Source organism: Rhineura floridana, chromosome 7 (genome assembly GCF_030035675.1).
Source record: "Rhineura floridana isolate rRhiFlo1 chromosome 7, rRhiFlo1.hap2, whole genome shotgun sequence".
NCBI lineage: Eukaryota > Metazoa > Chordata > Lepidosauria > Squamata > Rhineuridae > Rhineura > Rhineura floridana.
This window is the reverse complement of record NC_084486.1, coordinates 138,280,785-138,306,845: the sequence shown is the minus strand read 5'-3', so window position 1 is coordinate 138,306,845 and position 26,061 is coordinate 138,280,785. Positions and strand designations below refer to the sequence as shown.

The 26,061-nt window shown below is 43.5% G+C and overlaps 1 protein-coding gene across 8 annotated transcripts in view; it reads left to right on the top strand.

Moving 5' to 3' along the window:
• The window catches only part of TBL1XR1 (TBL1X/Y related 1), a 230,558-nt gene that overhangs the window by 92,868 nt on the left and 111,629 nt on the right, over nt 1-26,061 (top strand). For 6 of the 8 annotated variants that reach the window (XM_061637358.1, XM_061637351.1, XM_061637353.1 and 3 more), the window contains exon 2: nt 16,006-16,071. The exons of the other annotated variants lie outside the window; for them this stretch is intronic. The gene's annotated coding sequence lies outside the window, so the exon portion shown is untranslated. The remainder of the gene's footprint in view (nt 1-16,005; nt 16,072-26,061) is intronic. 8 annotated transcript variants of the gene reach the window in all.

The window sequence follows — 26,061 nt, the reverse complement described above, 5'->3', positions numbered from 1 at the left end:
TATACCAATATTTCCCCTCAGACAGGCCCGTCACCTATGCTGAATTCAAAGAAGCAGTGTTTAAAAGATTCAGACTGGGGCCTGATTATTTTAGAAAGCTTTTCAGAAACTGCCAGATACAGACAGGGAGGTCTTTCGTGGAGCTGGGGGCAAAACTGATGGACATATTTGGGAAATGGCTGACAAGTGCAAAAGCTCAGTCTGTGGAGGAGGTGAAAAACCTCATGATATTGGATCAATTATACCATCAGTTACCACCAGAAATAAGGCTCCTGGTCAAAGACCGTTCCCCTACATCTGTGCAGGAGGCCGCAGAGATGGCGGATCACTTCGCCTCCAATAGAACTGGCTGGGTGGGGAAAACATTAAGAGATTTTAAACCCAGACCATGTAACGCTGGCAGAAGGGATGTGATACCACAGAGAGTGAGTCCTCCAGTAAAATCTGAAGGGCATAGGACACCCCAGAGTGGATCTGTGTACCCTAAAAGTGAGGAGAAATTATGCTACAAATGTGGTAGACCGGGGCACCTACGTTTTCAATGTGAGGTTGCCAACCCCATTAGTAATCCTGCTTAGTCAAGGGCAGTGAAAACAGCCCAAGGCTTTAGAAACCGAAAAAGGTTCAGTTCTGCCAGATAAACTGGACAGAAGTAACAGACCTTGATTCAAGTCTGAGAGAGGAAGTGAGTGTACAAGGGGCAAATTATTGGGCATTGCTTGATACTGGTGCCGCTCAGACATTACTGAGGTCAGATTTAATAAAATCTGAGGTAATATTACCTCAGGAAACTGTGACTATCCAAGGAGTGAGGGGTTAACCAGGAAGTTTGCCTGTGGCCCTGGTGGAAATGACTTGGAGAGGCCGAGAGGGCCGATATAAAGTAGGCATTAATGCCCAGCAACAAGAACCAGTAATACTGGGAAGAGATGTAATGGGCGCCCAACGAAAGATCTATGTAGTGACCAGACAGCAAATTGGCAGAGAAAAAGAAGCCATATTAAGGGGGGCTGAAACAAACAGGGTGGAATCTGTTAACCAGCCTCAGGTCACCATAGCAACCACTAGCAGGCCTGCTGAAGGAGACAAACTGTATCAAGTGGTCTCTGATAATGATGAGGCAGATCAATTCAGGGAAGAGCTGCAAAAAGATATAAGTTTGAAGCAGATAAAGGAACAAGCTCTGACCCAACAGATTCCTTTCACTGACAAACTGAGGAATCAAGGTGTGTGTGAGAATGGGATTTTATATAGACTGTGGATGCCTGCTGAGAGAAAGGATGAATGTGAACCAGTGAAGCAATTGATAGTACCTAGCAAATACAGAACCAGATTGCTAGAGGTAGCCCACGATGTCCCATGTGCAGGACATCTGGGAATAAAAAAGACCAAGAGGAGATTGGCAGCACACTATTATTGGCCAAACATCTCCAAAGATGTAAAACAACATTGTCTATCTTGTGGAATATGCCAAAAGGTGGGAAAAAGTGGAGTAAAGACTAAGGCATCCTTAAAGCCCCTTCCTATAATTGGACAACCCTTTTATAGAGTGGGGATAGATTTGGTGGGCCCTTTTTCCAAAACACAAGGCATGGCAAGAAATATCTATTGGTGGTGGTCAGAGCTTGGAAAAATTACTTTTTTGAACTACAGCTCCCATCAGCCCAATCCAGTAGCCATGCTGGCTGGGGCTGATGGGAGTTGTAGTTCAAAAAAGTAACTTTTCCAACCTCTGGTGGTGGTGGATTTTGCCACCAGGTACCCAGACGCAGAAGCACTAAGATCCGTGGAAGCCCCTGTAGTGGCAGAGGCTTTATTAAAAATCTTTATGAGGCTGGGTTTCCCTCATGAAGTGCTGGCGGATCAAGGCAGTGTATTCATGGGAGAAGTGATGCAATGTATGTGGAAATGTTGTGGTCTAAAACATCTAAAGACCACTACTTACCATCCCGCCACTAATGAGAAATTCAATGGCTTTTTGAAGGGCATGATCAGAAGCTATGTTCAAGATCACCCACAAGACTGGGATGAACGGTTGGGATGCTTCTTGTTTGCATACAGAGAAGTCCCTCAGGAGTCAACAGGCTTCTCACCCTTTGAACTCATGTTCACTAGAAAAGTGAGGGGACCTTTGGAACTATTAAAAAATTCATGGGAAGGAACCCTGGGAGAGTACAAAACATCTGTAGTAGATTTTGTATTGGAATTCCGCAATAAATTAACATCAGTGATGGAGATGGTGAAAAAGAATTTGAGTCAAGCACAGGAGAAGCAAAGTTACTGGTATGACAGAACAGCCAGGGAACGTGTGTATGATGTGGGAGATATGGTTATGGCGTTCATACCCAGGAAACATGACAAATTACAGGCTAACTGGGAAGGACCATATACCATCAGAGAAAGGCTTGACACAGTGACGTATGTAATCACCACAGACCAATTAAACAAAAGCAAAGTGGTTCATGTAAATATGTTGAAGCCTTACCATACCAGGGATGCACAGGTGTTGCAAGTTACCTTATTCCCTGAGGGAAGTGGGCCTGAACTTCCAGATTTGGTCCAGGAAAGCAAAGACAAAGGAGGGGTAGATCAAGTGGAATGGTCAGAGGAGGTGAAGGAGGAAGTAAAAGAAGAGATTCTGAGAGTTTTGAAAACCTATAGGAATCTCTTTAGCAACAAACCTGGCCGAACCAGTATAGTTATACATTCCATTGATACTGGAGATCATGCCCCAATCAGATCTGTTCCGTACCGTGTGAATGGGAAAGTTTTGAATGAGATCAAAAAGGAGGTGGAAGATATGCTGGAATTAGGAGTGATCAGGGAATCCATCAGTCCCTGGGCCTCAAGTATTGTCCTGGTTCCGAAAAAAGATGGAACGACCAGGTTTTGCATTGATTATCGGCTAATCAATAAAATTACGGTCCCAGATGCGTATCCTATGCCTAGGGTAGACGCTATGTTAGAGTTATTGGGGGCAGCAACCATTATCTCTACACTAGATCTCTGTAAAGGATTTTGGCAAATGGAACTAGACGAGCAATCCAGAGCCAAAACTGCCTTCAGTACACCAGATGGGTTATATGAGTTTGTGACCTTACCCATGGGACTAAGGAACTCACCAAGTTCATTTCAGAGGCTAATCAATACTGTGTTGCGAGGCATGTCAGATTTTGCAGTGGCCTATATCGATGACGTGGCCATTTTTAGCAAGTCGGTGCCTGAGCATGTCCAACACCTGACAACAGTATTGGAGGCCTTAAGAAAAGCAGGCCTCACAACAAAAGCTAAGAAATGCCAGTTTGGACTAAAGGAAGTAATCTATTTAGGACATAAGGTGGGGAGTGGGAAAATCACCCCCTTATGGAGCAAGGTGGAGGCAATACAAGCGTGGCCGATCCCCTTAACCAAAAAACAAGTAAGGGCATTTCTGGGTGTGGCTGGTTTTTATAGGAAGTTTGTGAGAAATTTTGGGGAAATAGCAACCCCCTTGCATGAATTGACCAAGAAGAAGTGTTCTGAGCGTGTGGTATGGACGGATGAATGTCAGAAGGCTTTTGATCTGCTGAAGCAAGCCTTGTGCCAAGGACCCATATTAATAGCACCAGACTATGAGCAACCATTCATCGTGGCTACAGATGCGTCGGACCTCGTGCTGGGAGTCATCTTGCTGCAGGAGAGAGAAGGCACCAGACATCCAGTGGCGTACCTGAGTCGCAAGCTGACGCCGAGGGAGAAAAACTATTCGTCGGTCCAGAAGGAGTGCCTAGCGGTCGTGTGGGGACTGAACAAGTTGCGCTCATACGTGTGGGGACGAAGATTCACAGTGACTACGGATCATCGGGCCTTGTTACGGTTGCAGACTATGAAAAACCATAACACTATGCTGCAGAGGTGGTCCTGGGCCCTACAGGACTATCAAGTGGTCTTCCAGTTCATAAAAGGCAAGGACAATGTACTGGCCGATGGACTTTCCAGGCAAGTGGCTGGGACTGCAGTGACGTGACCAGACAGAGGAACAAAGAAAGACATTTTCCCCATAGAGACTTTTATTTGTTAACGCGACGTATAAATCCTGGAACAGGAATAATACTCTGCTGTTGTTTAAGGGGGGGGGGAAATGTGATGTTCCTATATTAATGTATATATGGTAAGTGTTGTTGTTTTAGAAGATACATGGTAAGTGGAGTGAAAGAGGAGGGGGAGTGAATGGGCAGTAGAATGCGAGATGATTGGCTGAGTGTTTAAAATGGCTGAATGTATAAAAGGAAGAGTGAGAGTGGAGTAGGGTGGGAGAAGAGAAAGAGTGGATTGCTTGGTGGGGTTTGAGAGAGTTGTTTGCCAGGAGAGAGTGAAGAAGGAGGGGGGTGGAGTTCAGATTAGTATTGAGTAAAACCATATGCTTATGTGCCTTAAGAAGAAATCTTGTTAATCTTGTTAGCTTTGTTATCTTTAATAAATACTTAATTTGGTTTACCAAAGGCCTGATCCTTGGCTGGGGTTTCACAGACCAGAAGGGAGGGTAAGGTAATGACCAAGGCTGAAGGGAAACTGTAACAAATGGTGGCAGCGATGAAGAGAATAACAATACCAGTATTCAGAGTCTCTGGGAATACTAGTATTAGGACGTGACTGGTGGTTGCCTAGCAGGGGGATCTGTTGAGATCTGTGCTAGAGCGGGGAGAGAAAAAATAAAAAAGGACAGTCCGGACTGGTGGAGTCCCTGGTGGTGCCTAGTGACAGGCAGTAGCCACGCGCAGGTAGGAACCTGACAGGGAGAGCCAGGGAAGGACGCCTCACAGCCCCCATGGGAGAAGGGCCTTTTCTTTGGCAGCCTCCACGTTGTGGAATTCTCTCCTCACAGAGGTGCATCTGGTACCTTTGTCACATGCTGAACACGCAAGTCTTTACCGTGGCCTTTTCACAATTGGAGATGTATAATGTTAGGATCCAGTCTAATTGTGATTATAATTTGTTCTTAAACTGCTTGTAATGTTTTATTTTATATCGCTGTGACCAGCCCTGGGACCTTCTGGTGAATAGCAGGGGTAATAAATCTAAAAATAACAATGAAGCTGTTTGTTAAAAACACTATCTGCCCACACGCACGATGGCACTGGGCTCTTCTCACAAAGGGTTTCATGCTGGCAGCACTTCCTACAATGAGCTTCTGGGCACTACACTTTTTGGCATTCTGCTAATACGGTGCCAGCGGGGCGATCAGTTGGAGTGGGGGCTGGAGCTCCCCGTGCCCCAGCTGATCGTGCTGGAGGAGGGGAAGATCAGCTGTAGCGCACTACAGCTGATCTTCTCCTCGGGGGCGATCAGACTACCACGCTCCAGCTGATCTTCTCCTCTTCCGCGACAATCAGACCACCGCGCTACAGCTGATCTTCTCCTCCTCTGGCACAATCAGCGGGTTAGGTTCCAGACCCCCCACGCTACAGCTGACCCGCTTTTCTGCAGTTTTCGCTTTTCGGCGGGGGTCTGGAACCTAACCTGCTGTATGAGTGGGGCCCTACTGTACGTGGGTGTATGTAGCCTATAGATGGCCAGCTGTTTACACATGCTGTTTTATCAAGCAAATATTGCCTCTTGCTAGTTTGAAGGTCTTTACCTACCTGGATGTTTGGTGTCGTTACTTTGCCCGAGAATTGTGTGGCATGCTGAAAATAAAGCCGGAGTACTGTTTGACCTGGGGATGGAAAGGACCAAAAAACAAAAACATCAATAGCTAGCAAGAATCATGTTTACCCATGGTGTACTGTGCATTAAAAAGGTCACTCCTCTATGGTGGTGGTGGTGATACATTGAATTTATATCCTGCCCTTACTCCTAAAGGAGGCCAGGACTTGCTGGATGTTGCCTGCTTCTGACTTTTTTTTACTACTTGGTCTAGATTGCAGTGCTGGACTTTTTAGCAGGGCTGGCACCAGACATGCCAGGGCCCTTGTGCACCAGCCGTTCCCAGGCCCTGGCACCCACGCACACACCCTCTTACCTACCTTTCCCTTGAGGTGAATGCTGTCTGCGCTGCACGTACATGCCTGCTGTCAACCAAGATGGCAGCTGAGATCAACCAAGATGGCGGCTGGGGTTTCCCTAAGTGGCTGATGCCTTTGCCGCCATCTTGGTTGATGGCATGCATGCATGCATGCTATGCGCTCGCATAGCTGCCATCAGCCAAGATGGCAGTAGGGGCATCAGCCCCTTAGGAAAACCTCAGCCGCCATCTTGGTTGATGACAGGCTTGTGCCCACAGCGCAGCCAGCATCTACTTTGAGGGAGAGGTAAGTGGAGCATGCAGGTGGCTGTTGCAAGCCTGTGCAGTAGTGGGGGTGTATGCCTGGGAACTCCCTCTGCGATCCATTTGGGAGCCGACGCTACCGCAGATCGCAGAAGGGAGTGCTACCCACCCACCCTAAGGAGGGCCCTTGGCCAGGGCCCGGCCCGGCCACCCTCTGGCGCCGGCCCTGCTTGTTAGGATGACTTTATTGTTTAAATCTGTTGGGTTTTACTGTGTTTCTTTTTTTAACTTCTGTACACCACTATGGCATGTGTTTCCCCCATCCTTCTGAGTGGCAAGATATTTTAAATTAAAATGTACTAAGTAAAAAGAAGCTACTTGTTTTCAGTTTCGTACATTTAAGAACAGATTAAAAAGTACTTGGAAAAGATGTACAAGCACTAAATAAAAATGTAAGAACAACATAATAAACTGCCTTATGCCAGGCCAAGATGTTTTGTTCATTTAGCCCACTATCAGATTGGCTGCATCCACAGTTCTTTGCTTTCACCTGCTACCTGATATTCTCTCCCCCTCCCTTTTAACTGTAGATGCCATGGATAGAATGTTGGGCCTTTTGGGTTGTATTCACTGTAGCGCTAAGGCGAATGTTCTGTTAGTACTAGGATTTCTCCTTACACAAGGAACGTTCTCCTCCCCCTCTGCCCCCTGTAAATCTGTTCTGGGTTCCCCCTCAACCCTCCAGAGCAGATTCGGATATGGTGTGGGACATGTGTGGAGGGGAGGAGGGAGGAAAAATCCCATTGTGCTTCTGGCAATCTTTGCGCTCGCGCAGTTATTTAATTGAATAATGCCATCCACACATAAAACACATACTCTGTGATGGTCCCTCCCTGAAGGCCGCAGAAGGAAATTTAAACTGGGTATTTTGTCCCACCCATAATAAAAAGAAATAGTAATTTATTTATAAGGTTTCTTGTTCACTGTTCACCATAAGGTCGCATGGCAGATTAAAAGAATATAATATACAATTTTAAAAACAGATAAAACCATTGACAGTTATAAAACAATTCATCTTATAATGGAAGCTGTTTAATGAGGATGCTAGATGGACCTCTGTAAGGAGGGAGTTTCACAATTTTGGGGCTGCCACAGAGAAGTCCTCCTCTTGAGCCATCATTCCCTGAACTTCTGTGGATGGCAGAACTACCAAGAGAGCCCCCTCTGCAGATCTTAACATGAGAGAAGGTTGGTAGGGATGGAGATAGTCTTTCAGACATTTTGGCCTTGGACCTATGTTGTTTCAGGTTCAAACACTAATGTCAGCATCTTGAATAAAGCTGGCAAACAATGCAGCTGTTTTAAAACAGGGTATATATGAGCTCAGAATGGAACCCTAGTCAGTAATCTTGCCACTGCAGTTTGGGTTACTTGAAGTTTCTGAATGATCTTCAAGAGCAGCCGCACGTAGAGTGCACTGCAACAGTCCATGCTGGAGGTTACCAGAGTGTGGAGTATGGTGGCCAAGTCATTTCTGTCCAAGAGGGGCTGTAGGTTGGTGAACCAGCCAGAGCTGGACTTAGTCACTCCTAGCCACTGAGACCATGAGGGCCTCTAATGACAGTACTGGATCCAGGAGCTCTGTTAGAAGCTTGAACCAGTAACCGTATGATCTGAAACGGAGCAAGTTTGATGAGCTGCCTGAGACCTTGTTGTCAAGGATTGAGCAGTTGTTGAGCAGGAGGTGAGAGTAGGCACATGTTGGAGCCAGATAGAACGTTGTTGCCTGGTCCAAGTCTCAGCCTAAGCAGGGTTAAGGAGTGCCAATAACCAGCCCAGGTTGTTAGAGGTGGGATGCTCCCTTGACACGGGGCAGTGTGAACAAAGTTGTTGGTCATGGTTCTATCTCTTGGAGCGCCTGACGTCCAAGAGGAGAGGGGAGGGATCTCTCTCTCTCTCTCTCTCTCTCTCTCACACACACACACACACACACACACACACACACACACACACACAGAGGAGAGAGAGAGAGAGAGAGAGAGAGAGAGAGAGAGAGACTGAGAGAGAGAGAGACTGAGAGAGAGAGAGAGACTGAGAGACTGAGAGACTTGCAGACAGTATAAACCCTCTGGAGTGGCCAGACCTGATAAATATGCTAGATGACTACCCTTCCCTGGTTAACACCGTTTTAGGCTCCAGCTCTAGGTTCTTCCACTCCTTGCATATAGCTGCTTCCAGTTCTTTGGATATGGGTTCAGCTGTAGCGCCCCCAGATTCTGCCTTGTTTCTGACCAATTTAAAGTAGGAGGCAAAAACTGAGTATATGGTTAGGTAGAAGTGCACATGCAGTTTTGCCATTGGACAAGGTAGAGATTGGTCCAGGATATTGAAATATATGCGATATTTTGTGGATGCAGTAAGTAATATCCCCCTACCGTCATTTTTTTTTTTTAAAAGCATGTTTCATTATTATGTGCAGATTACATATAGCTACGTTTTTCGTTTTCAAGTTCAGATCGACTGTTGCCTCAGGGAGCCACAGATATTAATTTATAGTTGTACAGATTAAACAGGTAAAGTCAATGAGTAATGCTAATACATAACATAATACTTATTGCCTCTGTACATTTTGGCTTTTATGTATTACTTTTTTTTCTTTAAGAAGATTGAACGCCATCATATAAATATATCCTAGTTTGGTTGCATTCCATAAACTGACATCAAACATCAGAATTAGATGGCAGAGGAAAACAAGAACAAAATAGAGCATGGGATATAAAGGAAACTGGCAGCAATCGGAGTTCCAGATTGATGGGTAGGTCCGTTTGAGCCAAACGGTTAGACTGCCCAGTATTCAGCTACAGCACTGTTCTTCAACCTTGGGTCTCCATATGATGTTGGACTACAACTTCCATCATCCCCAGAGAACATGGTTATTGGTCTGAGATGATGGGAGTTGTAGCCCATCAACATCTGGGGACCCAAGTTTGAAGAACACTGAGCTTCAGGATGCTGGCTGGTCGAAACGATCTAGCCTAGGAATAGCAGATTAAGGCTGCAGCCCTAACTCCACTTACTAATGTGAGTCCTATTGACGTCAGTAGACTAACTTCTGAGTAGACCCAGTTAGATTTCCCAGATCCAATTCTCAATATAGGAAGCTGGCATACATTACTCCTGTTCCGAGCCTGGCAGAGGGAAAACAAGTCTTTAAAATCAAGTTTGATACACACCACCTTTTTTGTTGGTGTAAGTTCTGGATTTTTCTGCAAGCCTGGTTTTGTTAATATTTGAATGCATTTGTTTGAAATGCTCATTCTGTCTAGGCTTGTTTTGGTTGCACCTGAATCCAGGCCTGGAGTGTGTTGTACTCTGCACCCCAGACAAGTTAGAGGTCAGTTGCTGGATCCACAACTGTGGCTGACTGATCAAAGATACTGTTATCTTGATTTTGTCGAGCTAGGAAGAATTCTGGAGTGACACATACAGCTTTGGACTTCAGTAATAAGTTGAAAAGCTGTATTTGGGTGACAGGACCATGATTCAGGGAGAGAAGTTGCTGTACTCTGAAGCCTCTTTAGTGTCACCTCTGTTTCCCTAGCATTGACTGGGTGGCAACTGCATTTAAGCAAATAGTGGAGCAGATATTGTTCTATCTTCTGTCTATCTCTTCTTTAGATATTAAAATAGAAGGTGGAGTATGAATATTTTTAAAATAAAAAAATCTGAAATTGGAAGTTAAATAGTTCTATATTACTGCAAAATGATTGTTAATTATTTAATAGTTTTATTAGTTTTCAAGTCTATGTTAGTTTTGGGGCTGCTTCAGCTGTTGCAATAGGAGTGTATTTTTGCTAAATAGAATGTGTACCTGATCTTAACCCAATAATATAAAAATAGGCTATGTCTTACTTATCTGTTTAACCCAAGCTGTCCAGCCAATCTTAATCCAGAAGCTCCTAGCACTGATATTGTAACACATGAAAACACAAAATAAAATGACAGGTGAAGTAGATGGTTACTGGTCTTCTTTCTTTCTCCCTCTCTCTCTTCCCAGCCCCCATTCTATACCCTTTACTTTAACCATATTTTGGTTACTGTTTTATTTATCCATTGCACTCATCAGGGGTAGTCAATGTGGTGCCCTCCAGATGTTGCTGGAGTGCAACTCCTATCAGCCCCAGCCAGCATGGCCAATGGTCAGGGGTGATAGAAGGTTTAGTCCAGCAACATCTGGAGGGCACCATGTTGGCTACCCCTGCCTTACATTACATGAGACTTCCCTGGCTCTCCATTGTAGATTGCAGCGTACCAAGCTGGCTTTTGCTTAGCAGTTCCTGTTGAGGGTCTTTCTGCAGGTTCTGTGTAGCTCCTTTCTACTCCCCCTAACCCCTTACTTTGGAGAAGGGATGCAGCTCAGTCTCAGATAATCTGTTTTGCGTGCAAAAGGTCCCAGATTCAATCCCCAGCATCTCCAGATAGGGTTGGAAATGTGCCCAGTCTGGAATCCTGGAGAGCCACTGCCAATCATTGTAGATGCTGCTGAGTTAGTTGGATCTAAAGCAGCTTCCTGTGTTTCTAACTCACGATTCTGATGCTGTCTGGTTTCTGCCGTTGTGTGTGCTGGATAAAAGGAGGAACCATATCTGTTGGTGGTAACAGATGTGGAATGCCAAAGGCCACCTGTAGTTGGTGACAACAGTTTACTCATGGCACAGGCATTTGGGCACCTCTGCCCCATTTACTAAAGAGTGATTTTTCTCCTCCATACAAGGGTCAAGCTCTGCAAGTATGTATTCAAGGAATTCTACTTAGAACTTATAGAAGGCCTTGGGAGGAATGGCTTCTGCAACAGTTTGAGGAACTTGTGCCTCTCCATAAGAGGATGGCAATGATGCTGGTGATTTTATTTATATACTGTCCTTCCACTTGCAGAAAAGAAGGTGGTGCACCTATTTTGTGTATTGCATAAAATGCAATACAACAACAGTAATTAAAAGCAATCAGTTATACAACCAAGCTAATAGCAGTAACACAAGATCAGCAATGAGGCCCTAGTCTGCATTATGTACAAAACATCCTGCTGAATAGACATTTAATTGCTGCTGAAATGCCACAGTATGGGGGCTAGCTGTCTGTTGTTAGACTCCTTCTTCCAAAATGGCCAATGGTTGGGGATGATGGGAGTTGTAGTCCAATGACTTGTGGTGGGCCACATCCCCGATCTAAGAGTTACCTTCCCACTCCTTGGGGATGTGTTTTGATTCTAGGATTTGTATGCGTGTTCCCACACCACTGACTTCTTCCTGTCATTTGGGGGGAAGGGGCAATTACCATGTTCATGGTTCCAAACAGCTGGATTACATTCATGCTGTTTTAAATATAGGTCTATCTGTGAATGAGGGGAAGTCTTTTCCATATAATAAGGAAAATGAGAGAGAGCCTCTTGCATGTTTGAAGTGCGAGAACAGTTGAATGGGATGGAAGGAGGCAGTTGTGCCTTGTGTGTTCGCGGAGTGGCAGTTGGTAATACTGGGTATGAATAACCTGTGTCCTCCTTCATCCCTGAGACTGTTTATTTAAAAGCTTTATTGCAACTTTACGTGGTTTGTTTAGACCAGGATCCTAAGGGCTCATTCACTGTGCGTAAGTGTGTCTGCATAGGGACCTCCCCTCTCCACCCCCAATTTTCACAGAGTTTATTGACTAGACTGTTCGGGCTGCATTCAAGAGGAAGGGCCTTAATGCATAAGCTTGGGGTGGATCCAGCCCTTAATCTTTGTCATAAATACAACAAAAACTGTATTTTGCACTTCAGCCCACTATAGAGTTTACATGATAAAATGTCACTTTCCACTTTCCTATTCAATTCTTATCTATGGTTTTAGGTATGCTTCAGAACAGAAGCTTGCCTTGGAGACCTCTTAATAATTCTGCCAATTTAAGAGGCAGGGCAGGTGATTACCTTGGTGGTGGTGCCCCAATTTGTTGAATGCTCTCTCCAATGAGACTCCCCTAAGGCCTTATATTACATGCCTTTTGGCAGCAAGTGAAGACCTTTTTATTTGCTCAAGCTTTTTAAACCCTCCTTTTTTGTCCATTTAACAGATTGTTTCTGCTGCCTTTTAAATGCTGTTAATGCTGTTTTTGTGATGGTTTTTAGGAAGGAAATGGAATAGTTGACCTTTGGTTTTATTGTATTTCTAATGTTTTTATTGTATGAAGGTGGTTTTTTTAACTCGTTGTTAACCTCTTTGATGTTTTTAATGAAATAGTGGTATACAAATATATTTATAAATGAAAAATAAATAAATATTAATTTCTTTTGTGAATTGCTTCGTATGAAGCATCGCAAAGTGATTTCGCAATACAATAAAAATGATAAATAAAATATTTCAATTACATTCAGATCCCAGCTGCAGAAAAAGTCTTGTTTGAAAGAGGAAAAATTAATTTAAAACAATGTTGTTGCTGTTTATTGAATATTGTTTGAACTTGGTGTAAACTTCCCAAAAGACTTTGTTGATTAAGCGATCTACAAAAGTTCAAAGTAAAATAAAGAAATCACTGGTTTCATTTATTGTCCTTGATTAATGAACTAATGAGGCTCCCTCTCACCCCTTAGTTCCCTTTCTTCCCAGAGTTGAGATATTCCTTTTTTGTATTGATGGCTTACTCACCTTATCTATATAAGGAATGTCACTGCTTCATTGCCAGTTATTATGTGCAATCCTGTGATAATGTAGATATGTTTTACTGCCTTTATACACCATTTATTGCGCCATCATAGCTAGCTCCTTATGGGCTGGTAGATCCTTTGGATGGCATGCCAATTTTCTTTGGCAAGGGTGGGGGACCTGTGGACATTCAGCTGTTTTGTTGGATTCCCAACTCCCATGAGCCATGGCCCACATGGCCAGTCTGGAGGGCCAGTGGTTCCCCATACCTACTCTATGGTTTTCCTAAGTCTCACTCTTGCCTTATAACCTCTTCTTCCACTTCTCTCCTTGAGCCATGAGGCATCTGCTGATGGGAGTTACTGGTGTGAAGTAGCAGTGACCTATTTTATTGAAATAATGTTATATGAATGCTGAATTTGACCACTATGTAAATACTCAATTTGGTGTTGTTGTTAATGTTGCTTGGTACTTACTTTTTGTGCTAACTGTGATAACCGAAGGGAAAATTGATAAGGGGTGCACACGCAAGCCCATTACACTGTCTGCTCTTTGGAACTTCACACAATCAGATCTTTGTGCTAAAGGCAGTTTTTAAGTGTATTCAGGAGAAGGCCTTAGAAATCCTCCCACAAGTGGGAATCCTGACTTATCAGGGTTCCCGATAGCGGGGAGAGTTTCTAAGCATGAACACACTTTAAAAGACTCTGTTCAGATCTTTGTGCTAATTGGGTGAAGGTCTGAAGAATAGCCCATGTACCTGTGGAAGTTGGAGGCAGGGCTTGCATGCATGCCCCTGCCTTCATTCGGGGTCTTACGGTATGTGTGTTCAGAACACAGGAAGCTGCCTTATACCGAGTCAGGCCATTGGTCCATCTAGCTCAGTACTGTCCACACTGACTGGCAGCAAGGGCTCTCCAGAATTTAAAGCAGGGAGTCTCTCCTAGTCCTACCTGAGGATTGAACCTGGGACCCTCTGTTTGCAAAGCAGATTTATTTATTTATTAGATTTATAGCCTGCCCTTTCTTTCAGTAGGATGCTGTACCACTGAGCTAGGGCCCTTCCCTGACCACTGCTTGAACCTAGCTTATATCTTGGTAAAGATGCATTAAGGTAGACTTGGGCATGACACCAGTGTCGATCCACTTGAGAAGAAGCTGTCTCTGTTGTATCATAGACACGATTCCTCACGAAGTCCCTCTGTATTCAATAGTGTTTGCCTTCAGTTCCTATATGAACCTGCTCAGTTATTAAGTTCAGCAGCCCAGTTCCAAATGTCCCTCCCCCTTTTTGCCAATTATGGAACATATCCCCAAACAGTCTCCTGAGGTCTATTCTATTTTCTCAAGCTTTTGGCAGGATATAGTTTTGCAACTGTGTGGAATCCCCCCCCCCCCAAATACCAATGTAGATACAAATAACGTTGTGGGTTTAATGGTTTGTTTCATTGTACATTTTATTGTATTTTAATTTTTTACATAAGCCACCTCGGAAGCTATTGGTGCAAAAGTGGGGCATAGATTGATGAAAATATATGCACGTGTATGCAACCTTGGTTGCGGGAGCTTATTTTAGGTAGGCTATCACCTTGCAGATTGTTCTTCTTAATGGTGTCCTTCACATAAAAAAGAGTTCTTAGGTGTGTCCGGGCATTCACATGAACACCCACATGGTCAAAGTGTGTATGGGGTAGGGGCCTGTGCGCAAGCCTTGCCCGTAACAGCTTTGTGTGCGTGTCCCACCCTGTCTCCTCCCCGGCTAGGATGCCACTTTCTCTGTTATGTGCAGGAAAGGTCTGTGTGGGGCTTCTACTGAAGCTCACTTGAATGCGAGTGGAATCTTCCATGTGATCCGGGACCCTGCTTTATTTGTCCCCAGTCACATGCAAGTGAACATGAGTAGAAGCCCATGCAGACCTTCCCCACACAGCACAGGAAGGTCAGAGACTGGCCGGGCAGGGAGAATATACATGAGGACATTAGAGGTTGTGTGCATGCCCCCTGCCTCTGCCTGCACTTTGACCATTTGCACATTCAGGTGAAGGTCTGTATACATCTCGTGGGAAGAGTTTGAGAAGCTGCTACCGTATAAGATTCTTCTGATGTCTTATAAGGAAATAGTTGCAAATATGGTGAAACTCCCACATCATTCTCTGCATCAGTTGATTGCAACTTTAGATCAGAGGGTGCAGTTCTTGCTGCACTGATGCAGTTGTCTATTTGCATCTTGAGCAAACTGGAGATGTTTTTGGAGTTGGGAGACCACATATCTTTTGGGTTGTGTTTGGCGTTGCAGCAAGGCTAAGGTTCTGTCAGTGTGAGGAGCTTTCCTTGTGTGATCTCCCCCTCTCCACCCCCTATGAGCCCCCTAAATCTTTTCCCCCAATTCTCTGGAGCAGATTTGGAGATGGTGCGGGGCGTGTTCAGGGAGCGGAGAGGTGGGACATCCCCTTGTGCCAGCACTAATCCTTGCATTAGCACAAAAAGTTAGTGGAATACTGCCCTGTATCTTGTGTATCAATCAGCAGAGTTGCTGTTACTGATTGGAGAAACAGTCCCTGAGGAAGGATACTGTGGGATTTTGGGGTTTCTTGTTTCCAGGGATTGGGCCAGTGGGGTGGGGGAGAGTGCCTTTGCAAAACATCTTGAGCTAAACACTTGTTGAAGCCAGGGCCTATCAGGACTGAGGACAGGTGGAAGGTGACATGGCATGACAGCACCTAGGTCTTTCTTTCCCTCGCTCTTCCCCCCATCCCCAAATGCAGTGGTGTGTGGATTGGCCCAAGACATGCCAGCTTGCTTCTTTTTAGCCCATCCCTGATATTGAAACGAATCTATTCTAAATGTACATGTATTAACATATATTAATTAGCATTTGCCTTTGTTTCTATCCTTGGAAATGTGGCAACATAGTTTCTCCTCTCTACAAATTCAGTGGTGAGAAATTTCAGCTTTCCTCTTTGCAAATCTTTTGAGCAATCTGGCCTCGCCACTGTCACAGTATGATGTGTTAACACCTTTTTTATTTTTAAGTGTTAAACCTTTTTCTTTACAGTTTCCTTTTTCTTTTTTCTACTCCAGTACCATCTTCCTGTGACAGGGAGGCTCCTAACAGGAAACCTTCCACCCATCAATGCACTGCCAATGGTAAGTTCAGTTAAATGCTTGTAGCACAGTTCTTTGTGTTTTGATGTAGTCTTCAACAAAATGGTCTGCAGCAGGGAAAGGGGTTGCATGCATGCTATGTGGCTCAGAACTTTATATATATATATATCCTCCATTGCGCAGAGTGGTAAGCGGGGGTAATGCAGCCGAAGCTCTGCTCACAGCCGGAGTTCAATTCCAACGAAAGGAGGAAGTCCAATCTCTGGTAAAAGGGGTCAAGGTCCACTCAGCCTTCCATCCATCCATGGTCGGTAAAATGAGTACCCGGCATATGCTGGGGGGTAAAGAAAGGCCGGGGACGGAACTGGCATTCCCACCCCATATATATGGTCTGACTAGTAAACGTCGCAAGACGTCACCCTAAGAGTCGGAAACGACTCGCACTACAAGTGCGGCGGCACCTTTACCTTTACCTTTTTTAAAGCCAAGCCTTTTAAAGCCAAGCTAGTAGCCATTGATAGCCCTGTCCTCCATGAATTTGTCTAAGCTGTATGCAGGGCTGCCTTTGAAAACAGTTCAGAAGCTTCAATTAGTGCAGAATGCAGCTGCCCGACTATTGGTGGGTTCAAGGGGAATACAGCATATAACACCTATCCTGTTCCAGTTGCATTGGCTGCCTATACACTTCTGAGCCCAATTCAAAGTGCTGGTTTTGATCTATAAAGCTCTTTGTGGTTCAGGACCCCAATATCTTCTGGAACGCCTCTTCCGATATGAACCTACCTGCACCCTTAGATCTTGCTCTGAGGCCCTTCTCCAGGTCCCCCTTTGGAGGGAAGCTCGGAGGGTAGTGCCAAGGGACTTTCAGCTGTGGCTCCCCATCTGTGGAATATGATCCCCAGTGAGGTCCGCCTGGTGCCGTCATTGACATCTTTTCGGCGCCAGGTAAAGACGCACCTTTTCTCCCAGGAATTTGGTAGATTGAGATGATGATTTTTTTTTTATATGCTGCCAAACCTTCCTGTGGCTGCATGGGGGTTGCTATTGCTCTTGTTTTGTTGTTTTTTATTGTCATGTATTTATAGTGTGTTTTTGTTTTGTTTTGTTTTAACATTGTGTAAGTCGCTTGGGGACCTTTGGGTATCAAGCGACTTATAACTGTAATAGATAACAATAAAAAAAAAATAATAACAGCAGGGGTGGCTGAAAAGTTCTTTTCCTAAGCAGAGTAGTGCTGAGTTGCACTTAAGACTGAGAACAGTTCAGCCACTCCTCCTAGCGCCGTTCTGCACTTCTTTTTAATTGTTTATTTCCCCATCTCTGCCCTTTCCCCAACAGAATACAGACCCTTCCCTGTATTACTTAATGGTTGCATACTGCGATTTAGCCAAGATTGAAATACTGTTCTGCATTATTGCTTCTCTAAAAAACATGACTCATTCCAATATTAAACTACTCCCAACACTTCATTAAATTTTAAAATACCAGGAAGAGGCTGTTTGAAGTCTTATTGCATTTTCACCTAATTTTCCCCCTACAGGTTATGCCAGAAAATAAGTATTTGTAGAGTCTTGTGGGCCTGTTACTTGCTATAGTGATAACTGATTTTTAATTACGGCTTGGAGCAGGAGAAGGAGAGGCGTTTCTTTTTCTTTTTTGGTACTTCAGTAAAAAGAGACCTTTGTAAAAGAAAAGTGCATAGGGCTATGTATATTTTGTAATTTGGCTTGCAGAAGCACAGAATTTGGTGCTAGATGAAAAAATTCAGTGTCCCAAGAATTTCTGCTTCCATTTATTTACATTTTTGAAAGGAAAGTTTCTCTCCGTTGTAGCTACAAAGATAGGCTTGCAGAAGGGTGTAGCTCAGTGGTAGAGCATATGCTTTGAATGCGGAAGGTCCCAGGCTCAACCCCTGGTAGTAAGGCTGGGAAAGACTCCTATGAAACCTTGGAGAGCCACTGCCTCTCCATGTAAGCCAGCTCCGTTTGATTATGTATTTATATATAAAAGTATTTATATACCGCCCTCTTGCAAAACATCAGTGTTTTATGGTCTACATAAAAACATTTTAATTGCAATACAAAACAATCATTAAATGACTGGCTTTCTTGTTCCTTTCTTATTCCAACACCTAGATCAGGGGTGGACCACATGTGGCCCTCGGTTTAATTTCATGTGGCCCTCAGCCTAATTTTATAACCGTTGCACAGGCTGAAGGGGGGGGAGGAATGGACCTCGGCATATTTTCCCCAGGAGAATGTGACCCCTAATATTTATTTATTTATTTATTATTTCAATTTATATACCGCCCTTAGCAGAATAGCTCTCGGGGCGGTGAACAAACAAGATAAAATACAATATATCATAATGGACAAAAGAAAGTATCTGTGTTGGGTGTGTGTGTGTAGAGCAAAATTCCCAGAGCACCATGTTAGATTAATGACATGGGGAAAAGATCTGGCTGTTGCTGCAAAATGACTCCTTATGGACCAGTGTAACATACAAACTGCCCTGGTATATCTGTTTGTCTTAACTCCCTCTTTAAGTTGTCTTGAGTTGGAGGCCATCACTACATCCCATAAACTAAATCCCATAGTTCAACATTGTGTTGTTTGAATAAGTACTTCTTGTTTTCTGTCTTGAATCTTCCACTCTTCATCTTCATTGGATGATCCTGGGTTCTTGGAGTACGCTCCTCTTTCTGTGTCTGCTTGTCTCCCCAAAAGCACTATAAAAGTGGTGGATGGTACTTTGTCTTTTAAAACCCCAACAGTGCAGCCTTTGGCAACCTGGTGCCCTCCAGATGTTTTGGACTGCTGCTCCAAGCAGCCCAAAACATCCGGAGGGCACCAGGTTGCCAAAGGCTGCAATAATGTGAGCCTCACTGTGGTTAGTTTGGGCTTTTGTAGCTGTTTCTCTCTTGAAGGGGAAGGTTTTGGAAACGATACCCTTTTTAATCCTGCTTCGTTTTTACTGTTCTCTTTCTGCTTCTTTATTGGCCTCACTTGCTTCAGAGGGTGAGGTTTTCTTGTGGGTAGAACTGGGGCGGGTGTTCCTTTATGATTCCACGTGTCCTTCCTTATGGAGCATTAACTCCAACTGAAGCTCCTGTTTACTGAGCAAGCGCTAGAAATGATGAACAGGGGCCTTGTAAAACTGCCTCCAGCTCCTTAAAGAGTTGAGCATTGGCTTCTTCTGCCTAAGTACCCTCTTCCATGTTGTGGAGTGGCCTATCAGAAACTTATTCCTGTTTTAGTGGTCCATTTTTTGTTGCTTCCACGGCTTACCAATGCAAGACCCAAAGGGCACCATTTTTCTGCTTCATCTTGCCACAGATGTTGGCTTCAAGGATGTGCTGGCGATTCTGAGTCTGTTGTGGAGGTGGGGAAGGAAGCCAGTAAGATTTAATAGTACTGCAGTCACTTACTATTAAATCAGGACTAATAAGGAGGCATGTAGGAAAGTTCTTTGTTTTGCAGTGGGTTTCATTTTGTAAGTGTTGTATAGTGATATGAGAGTGCTATTTCTGTTGTGTCGACAGAAGACCATCTGCCGGAGATTTCATGCTGCATGATTGCTTGCTTAATGACCTTTGGCTGCCTGTAATAATAATAGTAGTATTATTAGATTTTTTTTTATCCCACTGTTTCTCTGAGCTTAGGGCAGCTTATGTGGTCTCCCCACCTCTGAGTTTTTAATCTGTGCGACAACTCTTGAGAGGTAGGTTAGACTGAGAGATGTCACTGGCCAAAGTTCTTACAGAGAACTCCAAGTGGGACATTGTAACCACAATACCACACTGGTTTCTTCCAGCTTACAGGAATTGGGTAGGGTGGGAGTGGCAGGTGCCCCCCACGGCTGCTGCTGGTATCCTCCTCATCATCATCAATTGCTAACCACAGTGAATATTATTAACATTAAATATTATTTTAATTTTTCTCTCTCTCTCTCTCTCTCTCACTACTGCTGCTGGCAATCTGCCCCCCTAAAAACCAATATCTCTCTTGGAAAAAGCAAACTTTAAAGGTGGCTAGCATGAAAATTCCTGGAGCTACCCACCTGAAACTTGGCAGGGTTAATTCACTCTATAGGGTCTGCCATGTCTCCATGGGTCATGTCCCTGCGTGAAAAAACAAAAATGTTATGTCCATTTTAGTTCGAAATCATTTTGAAATTCAAATGTGGCTAGCATGAAAGTGCCTGGAGCTATCCACCTGCAACGTGGCAGGCTTAATCTCCAATATAGTAGCTACCACATCTCCAAATATCATGCCACTAGGTCCTAAAACAAAGTTATGGCTGTTACAGTTTTTCAATGGAAATGGCATGGGAATGGACTGCCTTCGATTCTGACTTATGGCGACCCTATGAATAGGGTGTTCATGGTAAGTGATATTCAGAGGTGGTTTACCATTGCCTTCCTCTGAGGATGAGAGGCAGTGACTGGCCCAAGGTCACTGAGTGAACTTCATAGCTATGTGGGGATTCAAACCCTAGTCTCCCAGGTCGTAGTCCAACACTTTAACCATTACGCCACACTGGCGTGCAGTGTAACTCAGTGGGATTTCTGGAGAGTTGTAATATCTGGATTATGATTCAGATTCAGATCTGCATTGAGTCGGATAAGAACTGAATCTGCCCAGACCAGATTGGGTCTGATCTGTATTTACAAATCAGAGCCAAAAATCAGGGTGGGCTGTGTGTGTGCATGCACAGTCCTAGTAGCAACCATTTTGATGATGTCATCACAGCTAGATTTTATGTTTTCCAGGAGTGTCTCCTGGCTAATTTTCAAAGTACAATACATATACAACCATAATCTGCAATTTGGAGCTAGTAGCCAGAAGTCAAATATTTTTACACTTAACATTGTTCACTACCAGTAAATTGAACTTGAATGCAAGCAAGACAGTGTTGGTGGGAACTTGGGTGAATGGCCTATTCTAGATAGCGTCACTCACCGTGACGGAGCAAGCTTGTAGTGTGGGGGGGGGTATTTCTAGATTCAGTGCTGTAGCTTGAGACACACTTGGCTTTGATGGCTGGTGTGTTGTCCATGGAGTTGGACAGCATGGCCACAGTGATGCATACTTGTGTAACCTCACATTTAAATTGCTGTAATGTTCTTCTCCCTAGAAGATGGTGTGGATACTGCAGTTAGTGCAGAATGCAGCTGTTTGAATATTGACAGGTGTGTCTACACTATATCATACAACACATATTTTGTGAAGACTGCACTGACTGCCTGAATTCAAGATTTTGACATTGATGCATAAACCCCTTCACTGCCTGGGTCCCAGGTATCTGTCACTGCACTGGAGCTCTCTGTATCCTGAGACGCAGGCTTTTAGGACAGTGGGTGGGGTGGGGGGTCACAGGTTGTTGCATGGCAGGCAGTGACTAGGGATCAGGTCTTCTCTGTGTTGGCATCTCAACTGTGGGATACTCTCTCACTGAGGGCATGGAATGCCCCAACTCTGATGGGAATCCAGCAGCAGGTTAAAATGTATCTGTTCTCCTGGGCATTTGGCCATTTGAAATTTTAGGCAATTCAGGATTTTCGGGGATGCTGAGCCACTGCTGTTGTTTGTGATTTTTTTATTTAGCTGGTTGACAATTTGTAATGGTTTTTCTATAATGTGCTTGATATACCTTTTTGTAAAGTTTGTAATGAAGACAGTCTAAAAGTTTCATAAATAAATAAGCTATGGTTCCATCTGGCACCTACGAGTTGCAAGTCTAGAAAATACCTCTTCCTGAGACCTTACTTAGCTGTTCCTGGTTGGAGTGGATAGTACTACTGGGCCAGATGGACTGATGATTTGTCTCTGCATAATGCAACTAGAAGGGAGGGAAGCTCATAGCCTTGTAGTAACACAAAGGTGTGCCACAGATGTGCACCTGTCACCTTCACTACAGTTTTCACTTACCCTGGCCTCTGACACTTGAGATGTACATTTTTAGGTCCAGTATAATTCCTGTGACTGTGATTTGTTTTAAACTGTTTTTAATACTGAATTTTAAGTTGTTGGCCTCTGGCCTCTGACACTTGAGATGTACATTTTTAGGTCCAGTATAATTCCTGTGACTGTGATTTGTTTTAAACTTTTTAATACTGAATTTTAAGTTGTTGGCCTCTGGCCTCTGACACTTGACATGTACATTTTTAGGTCCAGTATAATTCCTGTGACTGTGATTTGTTTTAAACTGTTTTTAATACTGAATTTTAAGTTGTTGTTGTTGCTGTTGATAATAACAACAACAACAACAACATGTTTTGCATGCAGTATGTTTAGTCCCTGTCATCTCCTTGCATGTAATGGTAAAGACCTCTGCAGGAAGCCCTGAGCTGCTGTCTCTCAAGAGTAGAGAATACTGCGGTAAATGGACCGATTGTCTGGCTCAGTATATATCAGCTTTGTATATTCAAGCAAAAAGCTGGTTAATGTAGGTGGCAGAATAATGTAAAAAAAACCCCAACATATTTTGTAATGGAAAGGCCTGGAGCATAAAGGCAGTGAGTCATGTGCACTGAAGAATGACTGCGAGAGCGAGGTCGAAGCAAGTAGCGATTCAAAGCACACACATGTGGTTATTGCTGTTCTGAACACAATAGTGTAGAATGGTAAAGTTCAGAAGGAGTAGGCGAAACCAATCCATTCAGTAGGCAGTGGGGTTGGAACATTGGGATCCCATTCAATAGAGCAACTTCATTACGCTTGCCTGCAGCAGAAGCTACATGGTGCATAAGTAGCAATCCTCTTGCAGCCTCAAGAAGCTTAGTGCATGACACCATTGTTGTTGTTGTTCTTGCACCATTTGGCCTCCTCTTCCTAAAGGGACTGCCTTCAAGTCGATCCCGACTTATGGCAACCCTATGAATAGGGTTTTCATGGTAAGTGGTATTCAGAGGGGGTTTACCACTGCCTCCCTCTGAGGCTGAGAGGCAGTGACTGGCCCAAGGTCACCCAGTGAGCTTCATGGCTGTGTGGGGATTCGAACCCTAGTCTCCCAGGTTGTAGTCCAACACTAACCACTGTGCCGTGCTGGCTCTCCCTCTTCCTAAGATGTCAAGAAATATTGCCCATTTGACAAAGGCTTTGCCTGGGCTATGTGCGTGCATGTCACAATTCTAAGTGTGCACAATAAAATGTAGTCTTGGATGTAAAATTAATCTTCCATCGACTCTTAGCTTTCTTTCTTTTTTAAAAAGAGTTTCAAGGTCTCAAATGTGGTGTGGTTATAAGCACAGAGAATGCACAAAGGAGAAAACACGGTCAAGTAGACACTCACAATTGCATGAAGCTCATCACTAGAGAGACAGTCAATGAAATGCAAGAGAATTGAGCCATGCCTTCTATTTATACAATAAGTTCAAGAAATGTCATCAAAATGGCTGCAGACTGAGATCAATAACGTAAGACTGTAGCTCCATAATAGGTAAAGGAGCAAGCTGAAAATACAAGTTCAAAATACACATTGAGTAGAGAATGTAGAGCTTGCAAAATAACTTCCACATTCCTCACTCAACTTGATCTCTTTCAAATGTTAAAGATAGAAAAGTTCTTCAGTCTCAGACAATTAAATGCTTCAGTGCAATTTCCTGAAAAATCTTCGAAATGATTCCAAATAACTTTTAACCCCTTCCTTTCTCTTTTGGGTAATGTGCATGAGTAAAGGCCTGTTTAACTCTCCAAAGCAGATGGATTTTGTGAATCAGATTTGCAGTCATTGGTGATAGGGCTTTGCTCCCTGCATGGCTTCTTTCTATAACTAGCAAGACCAGAATACATTATGCAAGATAGAAAACTTTGCAGACTAAATCTTTAATGCAAAATAAGAAAAATGCATGCAAATTTGCTCACTTTGCATCATTTATACAGGTGGTAAAATTTGGTGAGTCTTAGTGCTGAATGGGTTGCCCTGGTGCAAAATTGTCATTATTGAAGAGTGTACACAGCCCTGGCTGTAAACTGGAATCATAGCTCAATGCAGAGCACATGGTTTGCATTTCAAAAGGTACAAGTTTTAAGGGTGGCAGTTTTAATTGTTTTGCTTTCTTATTATATTGTGATTAAGAAATGAGTTGATTTTCTTTTGTCTAATCTACTATTCTTTAAAATAAGGATGAATTTATATGTTTTTACTTGATTTTTATTAATCTTTTTTTGGAGGTTGAGAGCCAGTGTGGTGTAGTGGTTTGAGTGTTGAACTACAACCTGGGAGACCAGGGTTCGAATCCCCACACACCCATGAAGCTCACGGGGTGACCTTGGGCCAGTCACTGCCTCTCAGCCTCAGAGGAAGGCAATGGTAATCCCCCTCTGAATACCGCTTACCATGAAAATCCGATTCATAGGGTCGCCATAAGTTGGAATCGACTCAAAGGCAGTTCATTTCATTATATATATTTTTTGAAGGCTAGGGGATATATTGTTCAGTCTACTATGTTTGTTATGAATTTTTCTTGTATTTCTTGTAGTTGATTTTTATACGCAGTGTTTATAGAAAATGTTGATACTGAAGAGGATGTTCTGTTCAGTTATTAGTTGTGTTTTATAGATTATATGTAGGGTTTTTTTTGGTAGTTGCTGTTTAAGATGTTTTAACTTATGTTGTACACCACTTAGAGTTTCATTGAAATGTAAGCAGTATACAAACTGTCTAAACAAATAAATATAAAGTCCTCTGAGATTCCTGTCTCAGTTATCCCAAATGGCAATGTTGGGCAAGCCAGAAACATTGGAAATCAGCTGCCATTTACAGTAGATGCTCACTGCTGCCGCCTGTGTGGCTAGTATTGACTTCTTATGGCTTCCTCAGTTGGGATACCCATCTGTTGCAGGAGAGAGGTGGTTTTTAAGTGTCAAAGTGTTTAGTGGCCTGTATCTATAATAAATGTTCCAAAATTGGTATTGGTATTGATTGGAGAAAGCCAGTGGCAAATATACTGGCACATCCAGGCAGTGACAACTTTCTTTTGACTTCTTTCTCTTTACATTTTTTTAATTAGAGGACAAGAATACACAATGGACAGAAATCATAAAGAAGAGTTGAAAATTATGGGCAGGGCCCCCCTACATGACCCATGTCTTTTCTCTAATGTTTGTAGGGGAAAGTTGCAACTAGTGTGTTTCTTTCTACAAACCCTCGCCTCTTTTAGAAACAATGCAGAAAAGATGTGGCCAACGTGCTGTACAATTTCAGAATATCTGTCCCTCCCTCCTCCCCGTGTGTGTGTGTGTGTGCATGCGCGCGTGCGTGTGTGTAGCAGCCACAAGTTTGACTGATCATGAACAACCAGGTTTTTAAAGTACTCATTTAAAAAAAAAACATGGCCATGGTTTTATGAAGGAAACAGCAAATAAAAACTGTCTGCAGTTTCTTTTCATAACAAACAACAAGGGACACATTCAGGAGTATCAGGTACATAACAGACAAATTAAAGAAGAAAATAGATGGCGAAAAAGGTTAAACAGAAATGAAAACACAAGCTTAATAGTCACAAGATCAAATGAGGCATTAGTTAATTTTCTTCCTTTTTTTGGTGCAGTTCATCAGAAGTTCAAGTAATTCAGCTGAGCGATTGAACTGGAACAGAGCACTGTGCCAAAACCCCTGATTAGTGAGAGCATACACAGAGAAATAATCAACTGAACTTAACGCTCAATGTCATCTTTCACATAAGAAATTGCTTTTGAGAATGTTGGAATTCCACCCGAATTTGCAAGCAGCGACCCAGACTGCATGCAGATACTCGCAATGGCCATGGTCGCAAGCAACAGTTGAGAAATTATTTCTTGCTAATGAGCAATCAAGCTGGATTTAAGGCTCCAATGTATGAGTAAGGGTGTGTTGTGGGCAGCAGCAATTGGCAGGTGGGAAGGAGAGCTTATTTACTAGTGGTGTAGCTGAAGGTGGTGGATCTCCAGAACATGACTCTGGTGGTAATTGCTGCTTCTGGTATATGCTGAACACAGAGACCAAAAAAAGGTATGAGTTGTCTTTAAAGTGGGAAAATACAGTGTGTGT